Source organism: Olea europaea, unplaced genomic scaffold (genome assembly GCF_002742605.1).
Source record: "Olea europaea var. sylvestris unplaced genomic scaffold, O_europaea_v1 scaffold3379, whole genome shotgun sequence".
Lineage (NCBI taxonomy): Eukaryota > Viridiplantae > Streptophyta > Magnoliopsida > Lamiales > Oleaceae > Olea > Olea europaea.
In genome coordinates this window covers 21,171-31,800 of record NW_019252793.1, presented here as the reverse complement: position 1 = coordinate 31,800, position 10,630 = coordinate 21,171, and positions in this window count along the sequence as shown.

Sequence of the window (10,630 nt, the reverse complement as noted above, 5' to 3'; positions counted from 1 at the left end):
TTAGTTCTAATTCTCAACCAATAATAATTATCTTAATTCATGCAATTGCGACGATCGATAATTCCACCTTTATTTATTATTCTTTCCCAAGATAATAAACCTATGTTTACCACGAGAGGATCCTAGTCATAGTCCGAATTTATATGGCAAACATGAATTTACATTTAGGCTTATCACAAATGATCACACACGTTACAAATATTATTCCTAACATTTATTGCTTGTGTATTCCAATAATAGTGTTCTACCTATCGTGAGTTTTTCAACACTATGAATAAACAAATTATTGTCCTAATGATGCGTAAACATTAAAACAATATAATTATGCATATTAATAGAATCACAACACAATAATTAAGATAAAAACACAGGTCTCGAATTAAAGCTAAGAATTAAACAGTTTTGTCATACATCCAATACATAAAAATATTTAGCCTAGCATAAGATAGGAATTAAACACGTAAAATTGAAGAGACATCACCGAAAAATTGACGGAACATGATTAACTCCACGAATTTTCTCCACTTTTGTACACGCGTGGCTTGTCTAGGTAGACATGTTTTTCCCCCAATTGGCTTGTAAATAAATTCCTCAACAAGCTGCCCTTTTTTTGGCAGTCTCCAATTTAGAATCAAATCCCCCTCCTTTTCCGTGTATATTGTAGCCGCCAACACCGTGTATATGACTCCCCACAATGTTGCTAATTTTATTGACTATAATTTTCTTCAACTTCTTCCCAAATCCAGCTGCCTTTTTGTCTATATATCATAAAACTCAGCAGCTCTTTTTCCTTTTCCTATCCTATCTGCCAGTGTACGGGATGTGTATGTATACTTTTAAATTCAGCAAAAGCTCCAAAAAATGTTTTTCCTCCAAGTTGGCATGTGGAATATATAAAGGCAGCTGCAATTTTCTTTCAATTCCTCCCACAGCCGCCCCATTGATCCAGTTGACGTGTTTTTTAATTCCCCTAAGATGCCAGGCCCCCATTTTTTTTTTCTCCAGAATATATCTACTCAATACTTGGACAACCCTATATCTTTTTTTCTCCAATCCAAGGCCCAATTGTGTGTTTTATATATTTATAAACATTAGCCATAGCAACCCATGTTTTTGTCTCCAATTTAGAGTCCACTTCCACTGGACAAACTAACTCCAGCCCACTTTCTTTTGGTTGAATTTGGAATTCAATTGTTTAATGAATTTAAATCCAACTTTAAGACCAAGACTTAGGCCCATTTAATTTAGTATTTTCTTCACGTCCTCGACTTTCAAGTATGAAATTTGATCTCCAAACTTTGCATAAAAAAAAAATTAATCCTTCATCCTTTTCCAATTAGTCCATAACTGAAAACACAAAGAAAATTACCTTAAGTTAAATAGAAATTAATAATTTGACGACATAAAAGTTTAATAATATGACTTAATTAAGTAAACAATTTGCTCTTATTAGTAATAAACCGCAAAGTGTATATATTTTGGTGTTAATGAGATCCGCATAATGCTTCAAAAAAGATATTGAAAAGGGGAGAGTTTATACGTAATTTCTTCTATATAATCTGTAGTCAATAGAAATAGTAAAATCAAGTTTGTTGAATTTTCAAGGTTTTGATCAATGGCAGGTTGGGGTGTTCCCGAACAGTCCTTGAATAAAGTGCCATGGACACCTGAGGAAGATAAGCTACTTACTGAAATGTAAGCTGATATGGTGAGGGAAGATGGAGTTGTCCTGCCAGATCTTCAGCTGCGAATCGACGTTACTTTTGACTTATTGTTAATATAGAAATGTGTTAGGAACCACTAAGGATCTTCTTTGTGTTTAGAATAATACTTTTGATAAATTCTGCAAACTCTTTTGGTGATCTTGGAACACGAACAATCATGACCTATAATCCACTATTGTTTAATTGCCCAACCTCCATTGAAAATCAACTCAGGGGACAAGATTGAGAGCATTAGGGTTTTCTTTTATTATGCTAACAAGAATATAATCATGTTCGCTTATGAAATTTTTAAATCCTACTGCATATTAATATAAGTTCAAGTGGGCTTGAACTATCTCTTGAACGTAACCTGGTTTAATATTTAATTAATCTAATCAATTAAATTTGGTCATTGAATTAATTAATCCAATTAATTAATTCGGGCATATTAACAAGCAACCCAATTAATTAATTGACAAGAATATTATCCAATTCTTGTCAATTAATTAATAAATAAATCTCATTTTTCTAGTTCTCTTTTAGTGGATGACCCATTAGATTTTCGATCACAATGTCTAACGACGTAAAATATTATTTTGATTTAATCAAAATCAATAAATTAAAATATTTCTTTTTAATTTATCACCAATTCACATTCGTCGTTCCAAATGTCAATATGTCAGGGCAATACATGTAACGAGAAATGTCATGTGGTATGATAAAATATACGATAGGGATAAGTGCAATACGGTGTGGTGTGTTCATAAACGGAATAAAACATCTGTAACATCAAAGAATGTAATATTACGATCATGTCTATACAAGTGGAAGTGGTGTAAAGATTTTCAGATATATTTCCACAATCTCATAACGTGCAATGATATGAAAAAAATGGCTCTTGAATCTATCATCCAAGAATCAATAGGATTGTCAATCAACGAGAGTAAAATATCTTTTACCTCTTTAGTTACCACATTAATACCATCGTTATTCTTTTCCATATTAGTACTGTTGTTATTCTTTTATTTCTTCTTTGGTACTTTACAATTCTTTTTCATGTGGGTAGTCTTGCTACAATTCCAGCATTCTACATTCTTTTCAGATCTTGACTTGCTTCTACCATTCTTCCACTTCCTAGTGTTGCCTTTATTGGAATTTTTCTCGAAATCCCTCTCCCTATTCTCAACATTAAGTGTAGAACTTCTCCATTTCTCTTTTGCGGACTTCCTTAGCAAGGATACTATCACGAATATCGCTAAATTTTTATGTCGCATTGTGTATGGAGTTACTGAGTGCAGCTCTCATAAACTCACAATTATTTGGTAGTGATGCCAATAGAATTAGGGCTCATACCTCGTCATCAAATTTAATATTGATTGAGATAAACTAACTGATAATATTATTCAATTTTTTGAGATGTTCTACTACTGAAGCACCTTCAATATCTTTATATTAGATAAATTTTTATCAGAGGTACCTTGTTATAAGTAGATGGCTTCACATATATGACGGTGTCTTCATCAAATTCATTATGGTTTTCTCCGTTGTCAGGTTGTGAACAAAGTTCTTCAACAGTGTTAATCACTACGTATATAAATTATACTATATGGATACTATTTATTAACTTCTGTTTGGTAGGAATTAAAATCAGATATTAAGTAGATTTTAATAAAAGTTGATAAAATGTGTGATTGAAAAGCTGTGGGTCCTATGAAATATATAGTCAAAATAATTGTTGACTTTTGTAGATTAAAATCCTTACCAAACTTCATTCAAACCCATTTGACATCATCAAATTGACTTCATCAATACTAATAATATCTATAGTTTCTCTCCATCAGCAATACATACCTTTACCATAATTTCTAGCAACATAGTTGTCCACAATCTCATGATGTGCAGTGGTTTGAAAAAGAAGCTCTTGAATCCATCAGCCAAGAATTAATAGGATTGTCGACCAACAAGATTAAAGCATCTTATACCACATTAGTATTATCATTATTCTTTTCTTTCTAATTCTTTAGTACTCTGCAATTCTTTTCATGTGGTCAGTCTTGCCATAGTTCTAGCATTCGACATTGTTTTCAAATTTAGAATTGCTTCTACAATTCCTCCACATCTCATTGTTGCCTTTATTGGAAATTCTCTCGAAATCCCTTTCCGTGTTCTTGACACTAAAGGTAGAACTCGATATGGAGACTTCTCCATATCTCTTTTGTGGACTTTCTCAGCAAGAACAGTATCACGAATATCACATAATTTAATTTCGCATTGCCTATAGAATTACTGGCCGTAACTCTCATAGACTCCCAATTATTCGGTAGTGAACAAAATTGATTTAGTGCACATACCTCATCATCAAATTTAACATCGATTGAGATCAATTGATTGATAACTATATTTAATTTATGGAGATGTTCTATTGCTGGAGCACCTTCAACATCTTTAAATTAAATAAATTTTTATCATATGTACCTCGTTACATAAAGATGAATTGTCGTACGTATTAGACTGTATCTTCATAAAATTCATCGTGGCTTTTTCCATCATCACGTTGTGACCAATGTTTTTTGATGGTGTTAACTAGTTTTATGCTATACATATAAATGATACTATACATATAGTTTTATGCACAGTAAGCAATTTAGGACTTGATAGCCTGTGGTTGGAGTACCTCCTATTTGTGGGGTATGCAAAGAATGATTTATACTTTCATAATGCTACTTTCTTTCCTAGTTCACAAATGACTAAGGCGTTGATTTTGTGTAAAAGTGTTAATTCATGGATGGATAAAACTTCTATAGATTAGGAAAAAAAGGTTGAGTGTATTCAATATAAATTAATTGACTATTACTATTATAATTTTACAAGTGTGTGCGTTTCACGGAATCCAGGTGATAAGTGTATTTCGTACACTTATTTAAGCCAGTGAATTAGAGTATTTGTTAGTGACTTGGATAAGTTATAGTTTAACTATGCATTAATTATGTTTGTTGGGTTGAACTTAATGCAAATTGGAGGAATTGAAAGAAATGAACGAAAATGGGTAAAAAAAAAAAAAGAAAGAAATCCAAAGTTTAAACATTCAATAGTTGATTCGAACGATAAAATGATGATGCAACATCACATTTGATCAATTGGATGCAACTGGAGGTCATAGGACTAGAAAAATCATGCTCCGAATTTTTAGCTTTTATTTGATACCCATTTTTCGTATAGCAAAATGTTCGAATTAGAAATATTGTACTTCTAGAAGAATTGTAGCCTTTGATTCATCTTTTCAACACACTTTGAGTCATCTTTTCAACACAATTATCCATAATTTGATAAAAAAAAAAAAAAAATCAAACTTTTATTACTTTCTTAGATTAATTTAGCAAAAACAAAATCAATCCCTCATTTGTTTTCCATAATTGGAATTTCATACATAATTAGTAAACTTGAATTAGAATTTATTCTCTATGGGACGATACTCTCAATTTACTAAATCTATTACTTATCAACGATCTCGCATGCATGTGAATTTTGCACGAACACCAAGGATAGGGTCAACACAATTTCACCAGCTTCCACACGCGTCATTAACGAGCCAAGGCTTTTAAAAAAAAGAACCACTTAGAAATCCCGTAAATTATGTCCTCAGCAACCAAAAAAAAAAAAAAAAACAAGCACGGTCAGCTGCATTAGGAAACGACCGTGACATTAATTGGTTTTCACGAGGAGAATATCATACAAGGAATGGTGAAGCCTTCAAGCCAAATTACACGCATCAATGTCTGCTTTTTAATAGCATTAGCAGACCTTGATAGCTCCTATAATAATGCAATTGATTGTAATTAGAAGGCAATTCCCATGTATAATTTGAACACAATACTGTCAATGAAATCTATAAAAATTCCCTGAATACAATAGAATATGAATTGTGGCAATTGAATTTATTATCGAAAGCGATTATGATTTTTGAAATCTGAATGCAACACAGTGTCCATATGGTGATAGTCTGGCAACACGAAAACTAGTAAAATTGCCCAAATAAGAATTTTATTCTTAGAATTTACTATAAATTGCCTGTGAATCCTCTTAGCATCAGCCAATCCATTTCAATTTTCAAACTGACTGGCTTTAAGTGGGAAGTATATACATTCCACTAATTTGTTTTATATGCAGTCCATTGACGGCTTTAATTACAAAAATTTCTTATTACTAACTCTCCATATTTGGCTCCTAGAGAATTTTTCAGGAATATAATCCATTGCTATATATTATACATGTTAAAGGATCAGAAAAAAATTCTAGTTAGAAATTTACAAATTCCTCGGAAGAAATTGAGAGTAGAAAATACTGGAGTACGAGGCCAAAATTTAACAAAGATATAGATTTTAAGATGCTAGAAGGAGAGAAAGGTTGCGTTGTAGATGCATATATTTGTGATGTCGTTTGAAGATGGATTTGAAATCTTCTAGTGATATTTATATGTGTACAGAAGTAAGGGTTTGACGTTGAAATTACATATCTAAGATCCAGTAATTATTTAATCGGTTATGCCACTTTGACACCAAGTTATTAAAAGATGGATTGACATAACATTAGTTTGCAAGATGTGATTAGATGAAAAAACTGATTGTCTTTAAAACAACCCAATGATAAAGTATTATGTGGCATTATGTCAACCATTATATCAATGATTATATCACTGTAGCATGATTCTTATTTATTTTTCTAAGGTTGAATCCAATATAATATAAATTATGCTATTTAGCATCATAGTCTTGGTATCAACAAATGTGACATTAAATGATAAATTTTATTAGGTCAGGATATTTGTTAAACACAACTAGAGCTTGACGACATTACTTTGTAGAATATGTATTGTAGAAATTGAAATTAAATGAGGTTACGGTTTTTTAAATCAGAATGACTCCCTTGGATCTTCCCACAACATGGGGCACTTCCTCAAATGGCTCGCTACAATATAGAGTTTCTAGTGGTAAGTAACCATCTCTGCTGGACCCAAGGAGAGGCTCAAGAAACTGCTTCCTCGGGCCTAGCTCTTTAAGGAACCCAAAAAAAATAAAAAAAATAAAAAAAATAAAACTGTGTTTCATTTTTTTTTTTATTATAACAATCGAAATTAAATAACTCATAGGCTAGAAATTAAGGCCTCACAGGCCCTACATATCCTTAGTATCAAAATTGAGGGTTTTCGATCTTGGGCTGCCATTGATTCTCCTTATTATCAAAATTTTCATCCATCTTCAGCTCACAAAACATAGTTTTTAGACTTTTTGGCTATACAAGTAAAGTGAGAGGTAATAATACCCTTTATTTGATTTGTATATAATTCTAATATTCTATGATTCTGTGTAGTGTCTATCTTTGATCGACTGTATATATGTATATATAAATTGTAATTGATTATTAGTTTATTATTTTATAGTCTTATTGACTTATGATTTATGAATTTACCTTTAGTTTATGAGGGATTAGTCATTAGTTTACAATAGCTTTTGATTCTTTCATTGTGGCTAGTGGACTGCATTTGATTTATGAATTATGATTTATGAAGGATTCATCTATATAGTACTATCCATTGGTTTATTAATTATTATGTATGTATTTATATTATCATTCTTATGAATTTGCATTTGCCCTTTGGTTCATTCACTATTTTTTATTGCTGACATTGTTATTTTTCCCAAAATGGACTACCACTCTATCTCATCTTTTGTTTTTGCTCCAAGTTGTTTAAGATATAAAAAATGATAAAAAGTATTGGCCAATCGGGCAGTGACAAATACGAAGATTAGCATAACGTGCAACTTCTTACTAAACATGAAGTGCTAATGAGCATATTGATCGTATGTCTAGTTGAATGGAACTGAAAATAAGCTTCAAACAAAATATACAATTGACGAAAGCATAGAATTGACCATTAACACAGACAGAGAGCATTGGAAACAAGTGTTAACAGTGATAATTGCTATTGTGAAAAGACTTGCCAAAATACTTTGATATTTTGAGGAGATTGTGAGCAACTTTATAATCGGAGTTGCCAATTTCGAAGTGCTATTTACCTATATAAACAAAAATATTAATTGATGTGCTACATTACTTGAAGAAGATGAATGATTGTTTTCCAAATGCTTTAATTGGTTACAGTTGCATGAGCAAAAAGAAGTTTTTTGAATGGACGTTATCCATTGAAAAAGAAATGGATGGACAACTCAATTGTATAAAATTAAGTTATATTTTTGCCTCTTAAACCATGAGGCAAGTTGTATAAAAGTGATCGTTTAAAACATTTTTCTACATTACTTGAAAAAAAAAAGAAAGGTTGTTTTCCAATGCTTGTATTGCTTACAAGATTATTAACTACAGTTGTATCTGTAGAAAGAAGTTTCTCCAAGTTAAAATTAATCAAGATGTATCTTCGATTAACTATGTCATAACAAAGATTGAATGAATTGACCATATTATCCATTGAAAAAAGGATGAATAACTCGAATATCCAAAATTAACTTATATTTTTGCCTTGAAAATCACGAGACGAGTTGTATATAATCATTTAAAACATTTTTCATTGTTATTTGATCGTAATTATTTAATTTTATTGTTAATTTTAAGTTAATAAAGTTAGTTTCGTAAAACTCTTATAAATGAACAAAATTAATTACTTGCTACGAATTAGAATTCCAAATTCTGAAGTTCGCCTCAGGGCAACACTGTACAGTATGTGGTGTATACATCTAGCTACCTGCCATAGTATATGTATAGCTCCGTTTGGCCCCCAAAACTCTACAATTTAATTTAAAATTTTCTCTCTCCTATTTTCAACTACAGAATTTTTAATAAAATAATATTTCACACAAGTTGAAATTTTTTTTATTCTTTTACAACCATCTATTTTTCTGAAAAACACTATTCTCCCCATTATAAACCTAAATAATGGGGGCCAAACGAGGGCTAACATCCAGTAATTATTTAACGGGTTATGCCAATTTGACAGAAAGTGATTAAAAGATGGAGTGATATCATGTTAGTTGGTAAGAAGTGATTAAGTAAAAGCAAAATATGTTTAAAACAATTCAATGATATGATGAAGTGCCATATGAAATTATATCAACCAATATGTCAATGACTATGTTACTGTGGCATGTTTCTTATTTAATTTTCTAAGGTTGAATCCAATATAATATAAATTATGCTATTTAGCACCAAAGTCTTGGTGTCCACGAATGTGACATTAAATGATAGATTTTATTAGGTCACGCTATTTGTTAAAAACAGCTAAAGCTTGACAACATTACTCCGTAGAATTTGTATGGTAGAAATTGAAATTATTTATTGAATGAGGTTATGGTTTTTTAAATCAGAATACAAGCATATGGTATCCATATAATGATACTCTCGCTACTTGGAAACTAGAAAGAGAGTTTTGTGGTCATTTGTGATTCTCTAGCTATTTTGTGTTGAATTTATGATTTGTAAGCAATTTAAATTCAGTGCAGATATACCTCGCAAAAAATTGTCTATTTGAATCTCCACCACGAAGATAAAGGCATTAATACAAGAAATATCGGTGAAAACAATGATTTTACCTTGTGCAAGTTGCATTCACCTAACGGAAACTTCAACTAAAAAAATAGCAAATAATAGAAGAAGACAAAAAGAAGAGATATAATTTCACGAAGTGTCAAATCTTAACTACATTAGCATATCCAATGACTCTTGAGACTAAATGAAAACAATGAATCCAACTATAAATCTATCATAATGATTCCTGTCATTTCTATTTTTGCATGTTATTTTATTAATTCTCAATGCTCGAAATAAGATCGGTACAATATATATATAAGGAGAACTTTTTTGACCCCATGTAAAAATTTTAAATACCTTTCATTAATTTTTTTATTTGAATAATTGAAAAAGTCGTTTAAAAAAGTTGAAAACATCACACTAAATCCATCCCCCACGCCAGCCCATCCCATCCCATCCCATCCCATCCCACACAAATGTACTAAACCCACAACCCACCCACATGGCTGGAATTTTCTCTTCTTCTTCCTTCTCCATTGCTATTTTCATTTTTTTGACAAAAAGAGCTCCACCAGCAACTAAGATGATGAACTTTTTCCCAAATAATGGAGAAATCCGAAGCTCCGACCCGTGAAAAACTCAACACGTCCATCATCACTCTAGAAAACTAATCCCAGGTTTAATTTATTGTCTGCTATCAGCCCTGAATTTAAGGCTCGATTATTTTAGTTTTTTAGTTTGTAACTTTTTTATTTGATTTTATGTTGCTGTGGGACAAAATCTGGGCCAGAAACTGAAAAAGCAAAAAAAGTCATGCTTTTGGCTAGTAAGTAAGTTCACAAAACCATTCCCCCATCGTCGCTACCTTAGCTCCACCTAGTATGGTCCAAAGTCCAGCCAAGTCCGCCACCAACCTCCTAGTTGCTGCCATGTTTCAAAGGCTATTCCCACTTTGGTTCGTAACCCTCCCCATTCCTCCATTGTTTTTGGTAATTAAGCTGCTTAAATTCTTGTTTTAATTTCTCAATAATTTGTTGATTTTATGTTCTTGAATTTTGTAATTTACATGTAATTTCTTTCTATCTCTAGACTTAATAATGGATAATAAGTGGAACTATTGAGAAAGTCAGAGAAATCAGTCGACATCTACATTTGAACTGTCTATACTAAATGCTAGTATTGTTTTTGGTATGTAACAGAATGATTTTCTAAATAATTTAATGTTCACGTGTAGTTTTAGGATTTTTTGGAAAAATATATATATTTTCATTGTGGGTGTCTGTGGTTTATATTCATGCATGAAAAATCATTTTTATTGTATAGTACATATAGTTTGTAAGTCGATTCTCACGTAATGTGTAGCATGTTGAATTATCGATGAATATAAAATT